The 14,966-nt window shown below is 35.6% G+C and overlaps 1 non-coding gene across 1 annotated transcript; it reads left to right on the plus strand.

The window, feature by feature from the left end:
• The first annotated feature begins 2,264 nt into the window (after nucleotides 1-2,264).
• Nucleotides 2,265-2,358, plus strand: TRNAY-GUA (transfer RNA tyrosine (anticodon GUA)). Its single transcript has 2 exons — nucleotides 2,265-2,301; nucleotides 2,323-2,358. It is a non-coding gene; the product is annotated as a tRNA-Tyr (tRNA).
• The last annotated feature ends 12,608 nt before the right edge of the window (nucleotides 2,359-14,966 follow it).

Genomic DNA, 14,966 nt, shown 5'->3' on the forward strand with positions numbered 1-14,966 from the left:
TGAAAAGTCATAATGATCATTCTTGTAGACAATTTTTAAGCCTACAACTTTTACTTTAGTTGACTTCTGATAGGTCTTACCGTTTTTGAGAAATATCAAGAAAACTGAGTAAGGCCTCAAAACAACGACCTTTGGCCCTGAATAACTTGGTTTGCACACATGGGGTCGATGGGGACTTTTACTTCTAATGGAAAACCCTAGCTTTCCACCAAAATTCAGCTTTGTGGAAATTGTTTCTATTTCCCCCTTATACGCATGTCCATTTGGACTGGACTAGTAGCGAAGACGTATTGCCAAACTGTCTCCACTTCCCAGCAAGACAAATCCTCCAAAAATAATGGGTTTTATAGTACTTTTTGGTAGTCGTAACTACTTACAAAACAACCTACTAACCCACTATTTTAAAAAATGCATGTCACCGAATAACTAGTTATTCTACGACCACTAGAATATCTATTTATTCTATGGCCACTGAAAAATAAGTTATATTTTTTTTTTATTTTTGATGTTCTTGGTTCAATTAGATTTATTCGTTTGGGTTTTTTTAAGCTTGCAGACCTAAGTTGAGTAAATAAAAATCCTTTTATTTCATTTATCCCGACGTTTCATCAATTTTTGTTGACATCTTTAGGGGATGCGTCTATTTAATTAAAAACATTACATTACATCAAATTCTTCATGTTAATTTATACAACTTACAATAAATTAGATAAAGTTTACATGAAGTATATTTTCGTCAGTGCACAAATTTAAATTATTGTAAAGCCTTAATTTATTTTAACGGCTGCTTAAATAACATAAGCGTTAGCTACAGAATTGCAATATAGATGCCTGTGATAATGGTTTTTTAAGCAGCCGTTAAAATAAATTAAGGCTTTACAATAATTTAAATTTGTGCACTGACGAAAATATACTTCATGTAAACTTTATCTAATTTATTGTAAGTTGTATAAATTTACATTAAGAATTTGATGTGATGTAATGTTTTTAATTAAATAGACGCATCCCCTGAAGATGTCAACAAAAATTGACGAAACGTCGGGATAAATGAAATAAAAGGATGTTTATTTACTCAACTTAAGTCTGCAAGCTTAAAAAACCCCAAACAAATAAGTTATGTTTGAGGTAGGATTTGTTTTCAATTTCAAGACACTTCGTATTTTTATCCATGTTTTGGTATAGCACCCATATAACAGTACCTGCCGATTTTCGGTATTTTGATGCCTTTAGCTACATTTGACTGAACTACCTTTGAACATTGCAATATTCCTCTCACTCTTAAATCAAGTTTCAAAATTCTCGCTTGAGTGCATATAAGGTCTGTCGAGGATTCTATTGACATTTTCGGATCGTCTTGAAATTTTAATAACTGGTAGTCGTTGTGATCGTGACTGCAACATTATATTTTTTATGCTAGGGGAAGCTTGTCACCCACGAAAATGCTGTCTACTTTAACAGTCGGGGTTTTGTACATGTTGATTCAAGTACTCCGCGTGTTGTTTACAGTTCAAGGCTGAGGGTATATAGCTGTCGGTAAAGTCAACTAATTTTTATTACTTATTTAAGGTGTATTACTTCTTTGACTGATTGGCCATGATGTCAATGTCGTTGACAGACTCCATATTTTTGAAAACAGAGGATGTCTCTATTTTACCATGCAAAATCGGACAGACTACTTTTTTAATACAGGAGGAAGTTTATAGGTTACGATAAAATATATCTAGCTACCCCATCCGACACCCGGTATGTTATTGCACTTATACCACGCCTGTAAAATCTGAATCTTTAATCTGGGACCTATATTGAAAATTTTTGCAAGGAGGGTTTTGTTCACTGAGAATTCAAAATTATAAACAAATCGGCATTTTCTTTTGGCCCATTTTTATTGTTTTTGATTTTTCTCATCTATGAACATTGTAGTTTCAGAATCCGCAAACCGGACCTTAACTACACATTTTTTTCTTGAAAAGGTTCCTTATCTGTACCCTGTTTCGAAAGGTCTTGCCCTTTAAAACGAAAGCAGAAATCTAAAAGAGAGACGGTGAGGGAACTTCTCTCATATAAACGAAAAACATCCAGTCGCATTTTTAATGACATTTGAACTCGTCTTATTACCGTGCGTTTAGAAATTGTTGTCGTGACTGAAATGCTCAGAGAATTGTCTACACATAATATCAAAAATCTGATATTGACTTTTGGAAGTTTTTAATTTCCCACTTAATCTCGTTCTTATTCTTGGCCGGTTAATGACTTGTTAGTCAAGACCTTCGATAGCTCAGTTGGTAGAGCGGTGGACTGTAGAAGTGCATTTATATCATTAAAATCCATAGGTCGCTGGTTCAAATCCGGCTCGAAAGAATGTATTTTTTTTTTATACCCACCATCATAGTATGGAGGCTATATAAAGTTTGTTTTTCCGTTTGTAACGTAGTGAAATAATCATTTGCGATTATATAAAGTAAATATGTTCTTGTTCAGTATAAAATTCTGAGACGATCGTGCCATGTCTGTCTGTCCGTCTGTTCATCTCATGTAATCACTCTAGCGCCCACAAAAATTGCACCCGGGTATATTTTTCCATAGGCAGGACAAGTTCACTACTTTTAATGGAACTACCTGTTATTTTACATTTGAAGTTCCCAGTTGTCACAAAACTTCTACACCAAACATTTTTAACATAGGTCCATGTTTTTGTATACAATATAACGGTACATCCCGATTTTCGGTATTTTGAGGGTTTTAGCTACATATTTTGACTGAATTACCCGTAATTTGACTTTTGACGTTCCAGTCAGCAAAAGTCTCTACCAAAAATTGTCAACATAGGTCCATACTTACGTATAGCCCCCATATAATGGTACATCCCGATTTTATGGTATTTTGAGGTTTTAACTGCATATTTTAACTGAACTACCCGTAATTTGACATTTAAGGTGCCCTGCAGTCACAAAACTTCTCCACCAAAAATTGTCAACATACGTCCATTGGTATAGCCCCCATACAACGGTACCTCCAGATTTTCGGTATGTTTTGGTATAGCCCCTATATAGCGGTACCTCCCGATTTTCGGTATTTTTAAGGGTGACTGAACTACCCGTAATTTAACATTTAAGCTCCTCTGCTCTCACAAAACTTCTTCACCAAATATTGTCAGCATAGGTCCATGATTAGGTATAGCCTCCATATAAAAGTATCTCCCGATTTTTGGGTTTAGCAAAAGTTTTTGGCCGAACTACCTCTTATTTGACATTTGAGGTTCCAAGTGGTCACAAAATTTCTCCATCAAAAATGTCAACATACGTCCATGTATTGGTAAAGCCAACATATAACGGTATTTTTTGAGTTTTAACCAAATATTTGACTGGACTATTCGCAATTTGACGTTTAAGGTTCCCTGCAGTCACTAAACTTCTCGCCTTCTTTGGAGAGACGCCATAAAACGGTACCTACCGATTTTCGCCATTTTGATTACGTAGCTCCATTTTTTCGATATTTTAAAGGTTTTATCTACATTTGTTGACTGAACTACGAAACTTCTACACTCAAAAATGTCAACATCTGTAAGTCCACACTTTGATATAGCTCCCATCTAAAGTTACCGCCGGATTGAAGACATTTTCAGATATATTTCCTGACCTTATTTCCGCATTTTGGGTATCCGCCGTCAAACAATTTTTCCACCTAAAATTATTGACAGGAAAGGAAACTAATTATTCCATTTTAGCTCAGTAGTGGGATTCTCTAACGAATCTTTTGGTTATCGACAAAAATCGTTAAAATTAAAATGCTTATAATTTCGGTAATTAACGATATTATTCGGTAAGTTAGCGACTAATAAAAAGTACTTGCAAAGTTCTACCGATAGCACCAGTGCACCGTGGATCCACCCATTGGCCAAAAATAAAAAAAAATTAATGTCAAAATTTGGTACAACATCTGGCAACTCTGACAGCTATGACATGGACCTTTTTAAAAATATATTAGTTTTTGTTTCATTCGAACGCGATCTTCTTAAGAATAGCTTCAAAAGTCGGAACATTTGACTAATATTTTTTGTTGTGAGTACAACCTACATTTTAAGTGAAAGTAAATATATTCAAAATATCGCAAAACTAATACGTATAGCAAAATATTATAGTGGATTTTGAAGGAGGAGGTAATAGCTTAATTTTCAGTAAAAAATAGTGCTTTAGCGTGTTGTGGAATTCTAGTTAGCTGCATATTTTCTTAGTGTATTTTGTAATGCCAATTCGATCATATACTTAAATTTGACCTAAGGTTTTAGTCATGATGCCCACCAGTGCCCACCCTGGGAATAATTTTCCAAAGTAGGTCATGGGTTTAAGATTATTTAGTATTAAAATCAGCTGCCATCTAGTGCCAGACTATAAATTGTGGGTCGCTGACTAAAGCTGCCCTAGAATAGGGTTACTATGGATATATTAGCGTATAACTCTGTTATCTGACCACGTACATTAACATAATTGGCATCAGTGGCAAGATGAAGAAATCTTCTTCCAAAATTTGTCTTACGTTGGCAGTACGTGCCTTCCAGAAAGAACGCTATAAGATCTATATTAAAAATATTAAAATTTTTCAGACAAAAATTTTGATTTTTTAATCCGCTAAATTGGTTGGATTTTATGTTGTTTTGGAGAGTGTTTTGTTTCCCCAAGCCTATTTTTGCATCATAAGATAATCGGGACCTTTGTTCATGTCATTTTGTATTAACAGCATAAAACAATTCTTACCGTTTACCCCCTCCAGAGGGGAAAAGGGGAAGAATGTTACGCTCGTGGTTTCTTAAAACACTCTTCACAGAAGCAAAAATCTGTAACCGAAGCATTGGCTTGATTTTTACACTCTAAATATTTTTGGCCACTTTCTCCATACAAGTGGATCCACTGTGCAGTGATGTCAATTTTTATGTTAACTTTTCATTCATAATTTTGCGTTTTAATTTGACCGATTTTTGTCGGTAACCACAAAATGCCACTATAGAATATTTTATGAGGGTATAAAAAGTTTGGCCGGGCCGAACCATACACAAATGAATTATATAGACAAAGAAATGCTCTCACCAATGTTGTTAACATTGAGTTTGTTGACATAGCAATTCAAAAATGCCAATATACACGATTTTATAAACATTTTGTTCTAATAAAAACTGTATGTGCTTAGTTTTTGACGAAATCTACGTCCTCAGATAGAAATATAGAAGAAAATCTTCCCATTTTCCCCCAAAATCTTCGCCTTCGAACAATTTTGCGTTTTTTCTGTTTAATTCGATAAATATCGCATAACATGAGTATTTCTTTGTCTATACGATAATTTGTCTATGGCCGAACCATACATTATGTTTGCAAAGGAATGTGTTCAATAAACTTATAAGCAGTTCTGTAGTGCGATTCTCTTACTTATTTTTGAGTTACCGACAAATGTCGGTGAAATTAAAATGCTTATAATTTCGGTACATAACGATGTTTTTCGGTAAGTTAGCGACGAATAAAAAGTTGTCGTAGACTTCTACTGATAACAAGAGTGGTGTCAACCGTTATTTTAAGTTTTCATTCATAATTTTGCGTTTTAGTTTTACCGATTTTTGTCGGTAACTCAAAAGATGAGTTAGAGAATCGCGTTACTGATTTTATAAAGAAAAAATACTCACAAAAAATATCAGCCAGATTTTAAAACTCCTTCACTGATACGTGGTCCTCATCAGCATCTTTTTAAAGGAAAGAGTTCTTACTTAAGGTACCGTTCATCAAAACGTCGATCTCTAACTACAAAATTTCTGGCGGAAAGTTTTTAGACTCAAAGAAGAATAAATACCAAATTTCCGATATTTCGGTAAGACCTTCAAAATGCTGAAAATCAAGAGGTACGCTTCTGTGGAAGATATAGGAACCCGCGGACCGATACTGATAATAATATTCTGGAATATTTTATAACCCCATGGAAGACTAAATAACAAATTTCAGTCTTTCGGTGGGATATTGACGTAATAACCTTCAGAATTATGAAAATCAGGAGGTACCGTTATATGGGGGCTATATCGAAATGTGGACCTACACTAACGATTTTCAGTCAGAAAGGCTTTTACCTCCAACAAAGACCAAATACCAAATTTCAGCCATTACGGTGGGTTGCTGTGGCCACAACCCTCAAAATACCGAAAATCGTAAGGTACCGTCCTATGGGGGCTATATGAAGGCGTGGATCTATACCGAAAAATTTTATATGAGACGTTTAATACCCCAAATGAAGACCAAATACCAAATTTCAGCGATTTCTGTGGAATACTGAGGCCACAGCCTTAAAAGTAACGGAAATAGGGAGGTTCCTTTCTATGGGGGCTTTACTAAGGCATGGACCTATACCGACAAGTTTCATATAGAACGTTTAATACCCCAAATGAAGACAAAATATCAAATTTCAGCCATTTCGCTAGAATATTGAGGCTAGAACCTTCAAAATACCGGAAATAGGAAGGTACCGTTCTATGGGGGCTATACTAAGGCATGGATCTATACCGACAAGTTTCATATGGAACGTTTAATACCCCAAATGAAGACAAAATATCAAATTTCAGCCATTTCTGTGGAATATTGAGGCCACAACCTTCGAAATACCGGAAATAGAGAAGTACCGTTCGATGGGAGCTATACTAAGGCGTGGACCTGTACTGAAAAGTTTCTGGGAGAAAGTTTTATACCCCCATCGAAGACCAAATACCAAATTTCAGCCATTTCTGTAGAATATTGAGGCCACAGCCTTCAAAGTAACGGAAATAGGGAGGTACCGTTCTATGGGGGCTATACTAAGGCGTGGACCTATACCGACAAATTTTATATGAAGCGCTTAATATCCCAAATGAAGACCAAATACCAAATTTCAGTCATTTCGGTGGATTATAGTGGCCACAGCCTTCAAAATACCGAACATCGGGAGGTACCATTCTATGGATGCTATAGGAAGGCGTGGACCTATACCAACAAATTTCTGGGAGAAAGTTTTATACCCCCAACGAAGGCTAAGTACCAAATTTCAGTTATTTCGGTGTGATAATGAGGCTAAAACCTTCAAAATACCGAAAATCGGGTGGTTCCGTTCTATTGGGGCTATATTAAAACGTGGCCCGATATAGCCCATTTGCAATAACAATCATCCTAGGAGTAATAGAAACTTCGGAACCAAATTACAACGCTCTGTTTAAAAAATTACGAGCTGTATCTTGATTTAAACAGACGGACGGACGGACAAACGGACATGGTTACATCGACTTAGAAGTTTACCTGATCAAGAATATATGTACTGTATAGTGTCTCCGATGAATATTTCGATGTGTTACAAACGGAATGACAAATTCAATTATACCCTCCACATTATGGTGGACGGTATAATTAGCGAGAAACACATTTAATGTCAGTTTGGTTTTCTCATGTGGATCTAAAATTTATTATCAATTATTTATGTATCTGCTTACAGTGACTTCAAGAAATTGCCCATAATTCTGACAAATTCAAATTTTAAAATCATTTTATGCGTGAGTTTTTTCCCCAAATCACCTTATAATTAAGCTTTTATGTACTCTTATGTAGAAACACCATAGTGTGCATACCATTGATCTGCCACCGTGCTGCAACTTAGGTTACTTGGAACATTAAAATATTATTCTTGCTTGTGAATATCGTAGTGCCACCTTAATATACACAATCATGGTTAGCATTCACTATCCCCAAAGTATCCCTTTTAATTGTTATTGAATGATAGCCGCTGTTGTTGCATCACAGAGAGACTTTGCTAGAGAATCACATATGCAGATATATATACATATATATGTACCTTCTCTACATAGTTGTGTGTGTATCTGTTCCCCTTTGTTGTTGTTTCAATATTTATATGTTGGCTACATATTCAGGAAATCTCATTTCCTTTATAACTTTGTTTTTATTATAAACGGATAAAAAATATGTGTTTTGGTTGGAGAAAACCAAAACCCTAAAAACCACATATCGAAAAATCAATTTTGGCGGTTTTTTATTCAATGGGAAAGCGCACATTTTTATTTAATTTTGCTTTGATTTGTTACGGTTTGTAAAGCTTGCAATGCATATTCAATTTTATTCATCCCGCAAAAAGTCTGTTTTATTTAACCAAAAAGAAACCAATTAACAAAAACAACAACTAAAATTAATATAGCAATTGCCAAAGTTAACTTTAAGAACTGATAAGTTTAGAGTGAAAAAATAAACATTAAAGAAGAAAATTTAGTATTTAAGAAAAAAAAAAATAAACAACTATTAAATAATATGTCACTCGGAAAAGAAGAGCAAAAAATACAACATTAAACTATCAACTGTTAGAATAATAAAAAAATCCTGTTTGTAGTCAATTTAGTTAAAACAAAATAGAAAAACAACAACAACAAAAAATGAAATAAAATATAAAAAGAATTAAATAAAATAAATGTTTAAAAATCAAAACAACAATGTGAACTTTAATTAATAGGTAAGAAATATGTACTAAATATGGGTAATCATCATAAAGAGAATATTCTGCTTCTTAAGTCAGTATACATGTGAGGGGATTTAGATGACAGGGAAAGCAAACGCACCGCACGACATGATGAATTTTTTAAATGCCCAGCTAAACCCACTCATTTGTCCTCTTAATGGATAGCAGATCATGTGTTGAATAACGCGCTATCAGTTCAGTCCCAATGTGAATTGAAGCGGCTGCATCGTTGGGATCGTAATTGTACTTGTACTTGGATGGGGGTTGTTCTCTGAATACCGCATTCATACTGTATCTTTGTATTACTTGGGCATCTGCCTTCGATAGGTCAAGAGTCGTCATGACTATTTGGTCGCTAGGCCTATTTTGTATGTATATGATAATGATGATGTGTAATGCTACTCTGCATTTTCCGTAATTCATGTTGATGTTGGGCAACTGTGAAACTGCTTCTCATCATGTCTCCAGCATCTTCGCCATTGGCGACAGGAATGTGCGCACCTCTTCGGATCTGTTACTAGCATGCCGTTGAAAGTAACAGCCTATCATCCTTCTTTCCCAGATTCGAAAGTGATTTAACCAACATAACATGTACTACTGTTGCATTGCTTCATGTCCCAGCAAAATGTTCGATGCCAAAGATGGAACTCAATCATGGGTGCAAGTGATCTGGCATGCCATCTTTTTAGCATATTCATCGATGAATTTTATATGAGCGTGGACTCCAAAAGATGCTATTCATTTTTGGATCCAAAGCATGTCATTTACACCAATGCTTTGACATGTAATTTTCACCAATGCTTTGGGATGTCATTTTCACCAACCCGTTGCAATGACATTATCATTACGACGAGAGTTTTAACAACGATGGTTGTCATTTCGAGTCTCCGACTTCAAGCCTATTGTAAAGTATTAATCTTATATATTTAGAAAAATGTGTATAAATAAAAACACAAAATGCATCTCTATTGGATCGATGGAATGGGTTCAAATGCTGATGAAAAGATCGGATCTTTCACGACTTCCTTTGCATTGGTTCAAATGCTAATGAAACGATCGGATATTTCACGACTTCGTTTGAACCAATGCAAAATATGCTATGAAATCACGTCATCGCATGGAACCCCTTCCTTCAAATTTTGCTGGACTCTTTTTATACCCTCAGCTATTATGCTTTCATACGGGCAAAATGTGCCTTATCGAAATAATAGTTTTAGACCCCAAGTATGTTTGGATGAAATCCGTTTCGGACAATTTGGAGTTGATTTAGCCATGTCTGTCCTTCTGTCTGTATGGCTGGCTGTTGCGCACGATAGCTCTCGAAATGATCTACCGAATCGGTCCAAAATTTGGTTTTCGTAATATTTTGTCCAAAATTGTTTAAGTTCGAAGATGGGTTTTATCGGTCCACTCATTCCGGTACCTCCCCCACAAAAAATCAAAAATGTTCGGAAAATTTGTGCGCACTATAAATCTTGAAGGGAGTAACCAATTTGGCCCATAATTTGCACATCGTGAAATTTCTACCAGACTTAGATAAGATATAAATATGGACTCAATCGGTTCACTCCTTCGGGTACCTCCCACACAAAATTTCGGAAAAGTTCAGTTTATAACCTGCTTTCGAATCGCTTTGATTTTTGTTGTAACAACTTGTATTCACTGTCCCCCATACGACGGTACAAGTTCCATCAGGGGAAGTCCATACTTCCTGAGAAAATAGCCTGAAAGTTGCAAAAAAAAAACCCTATGGCACCATATGTAGTGGTTGGAGCGCAAGATAATTCTCGAACGGATCTGCCGATTGTGTCCAAAATTTGACCTTCGTAATATTTTTGCCAAACTTAGTTTAAGTTCGAGGATAAGCCATATCGGTCCAATCCTTCAGGTATCTTCCCCACAAAAGTTCAAAAATGTTGGGGAAAATTATGCGCACGATAACTCTTAATGGCGGTGACCATCAAGAGGTATCGTGCGCATAATTAGATCAGGTTCGAATATGAACTATATTTGTCCACGCCTTCGGGTACCTCCCACACAATATTTCGGATAAGTTCACTTTTAGATCCGCTCTCGAATCACTTTGATTTTTGTTGAAGCAAGAGCGAAAGGTGTAACAGACACCTATGGCTCCATATATAGTAGCTGGCGCACACGATAACTCTGGAACTCATCAACCGATTTGTTCCAAAATTTGGCCTTCGTAATATTTTGTTTAAACATAGTTTCAGTTCGAAGATGAGTAATACCGGTCTACAACTTTCAGTACTTCCCTCCAATATTTAAATAATGTCACTAAAATGGTATGCGTTTCAGTAATAATGTGATTTTTCCATGTATGAGTTATTGGCCTATAGCTTAACCTTTATTGGATTTTGAGGCGTAAAAAGGGGTGCGCCTTGATCGACACATCAGAGGGGTAAATTTTCTGTCTCGCGTCCTCCTACTCCCTGGTAAATGTATCCATCTATTCAGGACATCAATCGTTCCCTCATCCTTTCTAAACCGGGCTTGGGACCGGCTATGGCGGACCCGCAGGGCCGAAGAAGATCAGGCCGGCCAAGAACAACATGGCAGCGAAGTATACAAAGCGAATGTCAAAAACTCAATCTTACATAGAACGAAGTTAAAGCAACTGCGGAAAATCGATGCGGATGGAAGCAACTAGTAGACGCCCTATGTTCCTAACGAGAACTATTTTAGTTTGATATATTGCAAATGTTTATACATTTTCCATATTGATGAATTAAATAAAGGACAAAAAATGGTATGCACGATATCTCTGGAACGGGGTAACCAATATGGGCGAAACATATTTCGTCTAAATTTAGTTTAACTTCTGAAATGGCCCATATCGCTTCTCTGTAAGATACCTCCCCCACAAAAGTTCAACATTTGTGTTTAAGTGCAGTTTAGGGTCTGTGCGAAGATCCTTTGGAAATGTATACCGATGCTGTTCGTTGTGGTCCTGTTAAAAGCGATATTATGTTTTCCGTGGGCAAGTCCATGCTTTTTGGTGTACTGGTCCAAAAGTTATACGATGACCCATTAACATGACTAGTGGGCGAGATATCCATCGAAAAGATATGACTTCCAAAATAAGATCCACTTCCATAATGGACCAAGTCGGTCCATTCTTTTAAGTGTCTTTTTTCGCGACACTTTTAAACTTCAATCCTAATCCACATTTTTGTCGTCAAGTTCAAATGCCCGAAAATGACCACAAAATTCTGAAAAGACCCTAAGTACATTCGATCTGTCCGCAGATGAAAGTTTAAATTCACATAGGCTAGGGATGTATGTATATCTGTCGGCAAAGCCGACTAAACTTTTTTTGCTTGTTAAACAATATGTTCACAAATATCTTAGATTTCACGTTTTCCTAAAATTGTTTGTGGGGGAGGTGCCCCGGTCCCTCCACTTGGCCCTATAAAAACTAAATTACGACTTATTTTCAGACCTAAAAACTCCACACCCAAATTTTCATGGATTTCGGTCGAGCCGTTGCGGTGGAGTTTAATTTCGAACATCATGGCTGTCTCGAAGAAATTTATATATTTTATATATCGTCTGCTCCGTCGGAAAAGGTCGTAAGTCCCTCTCAATAAATTTTTCAGGAGGAAGAAAAAACATTCCAGCGCTTTCTGTATTAAAGATTTTATTATGGTGGTAATGGCAGTATTCTTCGTTTATTTATTACGCTTCAATACCTGTACTTTGTTTGATAAAATTCCGTCGCGTTTGGGAGATAATTGGATGTCTTTGGGCTTACGACCTTTTCCTTGTACAGTTTTGTATTTTTGTAGGGACTAACGACCTTTTCCCACAATTTAACGACGTTTTGAAAAAAATATTTATACTTTACAAAACAATGTGGAAAGGGGTTTATAAGTTTGTTTTGTTCAATATTCGTTTAACATCGCGAATTCTTTGTCGTAAACCCCCTCCCCTTGCAATTGTTTCATATCTGGACGAGATAAAGCGATATAGCTATGTGTGTCCGTCCATCCATTAACAATTGTAATAAAACTCCAGGCCTCAAGTTTGGACCGATCGTCACGAAATTTTGTGGAGAGGTCGGGTTCCGACCAGAAGTGACCCAATTAGATGTTGGTTATGATCGAAAAGTGTGAAATGGACCAAACCCACAATTTTTACCCGACTTTGTAGCTGTCCTGTAGATCGCAGTAATATTCCGATCGGAGCGAAATTTTAAGAATGATTTGAGTTTAAGTCAAAGAATAAGCTTGCAATTTAACATGGTGATCAGAAATTATTAGCGGGTTTAATGGACCAAAACTTTTGGGTGAAATCTTATATATAAAAGACAATGTGTGTATGTTTGTATGTTCCACATAGACCCCCGAATTTCGGTATTTTGAAGGTTAGCCACATTGTTTTACCGAAATTGGTGAAATTTGGTATTTAGTCTACTTCATAAACGAAAGGAAACTAATTGAAGTAAAATTCAATACAACTCATGGTGTAGTTTATAACAAGTTCGGCCTGGCCGAATTTAACGACGTTCTTGTTATTGATAGTCACTTGCATATCCAAACTAATTTGCGATGCAAAAAATATAATTGACAAAAAAGGTAACATAAACTGTTTCAAGGGCCAGCAACGTTTTTTTAATATAAAACATGACACGTTGTAATTACGACCTTGTATTTTTCCTTCAATTAAATTTCATGATTAATTCCGTTAATGTACGTGGTTTCTTAGCTACATTGTAATCCCAAATAGTGTCCTTTTTTGTCTTCCCAAGTATTTCTGCCCCAACTCCCTTCATACGACAGTAAAAACAGTAAAAATTTTGATTTTTTTTAAATTTTTCAATATATGAGGGATTTGAACACATACAGCATCCCAATTTGTATCAATGGAAAGGCCAGAAGTCCGCCTTTCATAATCAGTTCGCTTATAGGGGAAAATAGATTTCAAATCTAAATTTTCGTTGCAATATAGAAATGATCACATTTTCGTTCAAAGGTTTGGTCCACTTGCTCCGCCAAATATCATCCGATTATCATCCAAAGGTGTATGCTAGTTCTTTGCATTGTACCCCAACAATGGATGACGTTAAACTTTATATCTGAACTACATTAGCTGTAGTATTCTTTTAAAATATAAATATTTCTGTGGACTTACGACCTTTTCGTACTCAAATTTGTACGTTTTGTGGACTTACGACCTTTTCCGACAAGGGCAAAACATATAGAAAAACGCGACATACTACCATTTTCTTTGTATCATACGACGTGTTTTGACTTGTACTATCATCCTGTAACAAAAACGCGATTTCCAAAAAAAAAGTGGACTTACGACCTTTTCCGACGGAGCAGACGATATAATCTTTTATATTTAACATTTTACACATAAATACAGCCTTATGAGGAGTAAGCAAAGAATGTAAATTAATTTTATTGAACTTTCCATATTTTAGAACATTAAATCGTTTGCGTCGATATCATATTAAGATTTTTTGCACTTAAACCCAATTCGAAGCTTCAGTAGTATTACTTGATTTATGGAACAAGGTCAATTAAATTGTTATCCCTACATTTACTTTCAAATGGTTTCGTTTGATGTTCACTTTGATTTTCAGCAGAATTGCTTTAGCAGAATGCTAAGCGTATTTTTTAACACTACCAATGAATTGATTGATTTAACTTCAACACTTATCAGTGTTTCAAAAAAAGAAACGATCATCCGTAATCTCATTTGTTGTCACAAGAAATCATAAAATCTTGAAGTTTTTTCGTTTCTTTTAACGTTCGTTTTTACAGCCCAGAAAATCTATTTACAACTATGAAGAAAAAACTGGTGTTAAATAGCGCGAATAAAATTGTATTCAGCAAAAAGACATTCTCAGCAGCAGCAGAATCATCAAATTGGGTGAGTGAAATGTGTTTATATCCATTTATTCCCACTATAGCCCAAGTAGCTATAGTACTCCTACTTCTTCCCAAAAGCAGCGAACATTGACTAGCATTATCATATTTATAAGCGATTTCGTTGTTTTTTGCTTTAGCTTCTTGCCATCCCAAAAAAAGAGAGAAAGAAAAGGAAAAACTACGTGAATTCTTACTACGAGGATAATCCATGTTTATGTATTTGTATCTGTGTAGTGAAATTTATTTAACGTTAAACATTACTTTTTCTTTCATTTCCTGTTCCATTTATTTATTACACAATGAAGAAAATAAAATAACTATGAAATAGGAAGAGAAAAGGAACAGGTAGTGGAAATCGTGTCTTTGGAACGTGATTATTTCTCTGTTATATTGGAATATTACGATTCTTGAGAAATTTTTTCTTTCATCGTGGAAATTTGCAAATAATGTGTAATATTGGTTAGGGATGAAACTGTTATGAGAACAAGTTGTGCAAGAATGCAAACATTGAACTTCAAATTTGTTGGACAGACTAGTATAATTCGATTTGAT

The sequence above is a fragment of the Musca autumnalis genome, unplaced genomic scaffold, assembly GCF_047663935.1.
Source record: "Musca autumnalis isolate F117 unplaced genomic scaffold, ASM4766393v1 scaffold_3, whole genome shotgun sequence".
Lineage (NCBI taxonomy): Eukaryota > Metazoa > Arthropoda > Insecta > Diptera > Muscidae > Musca > Musca autumnalis.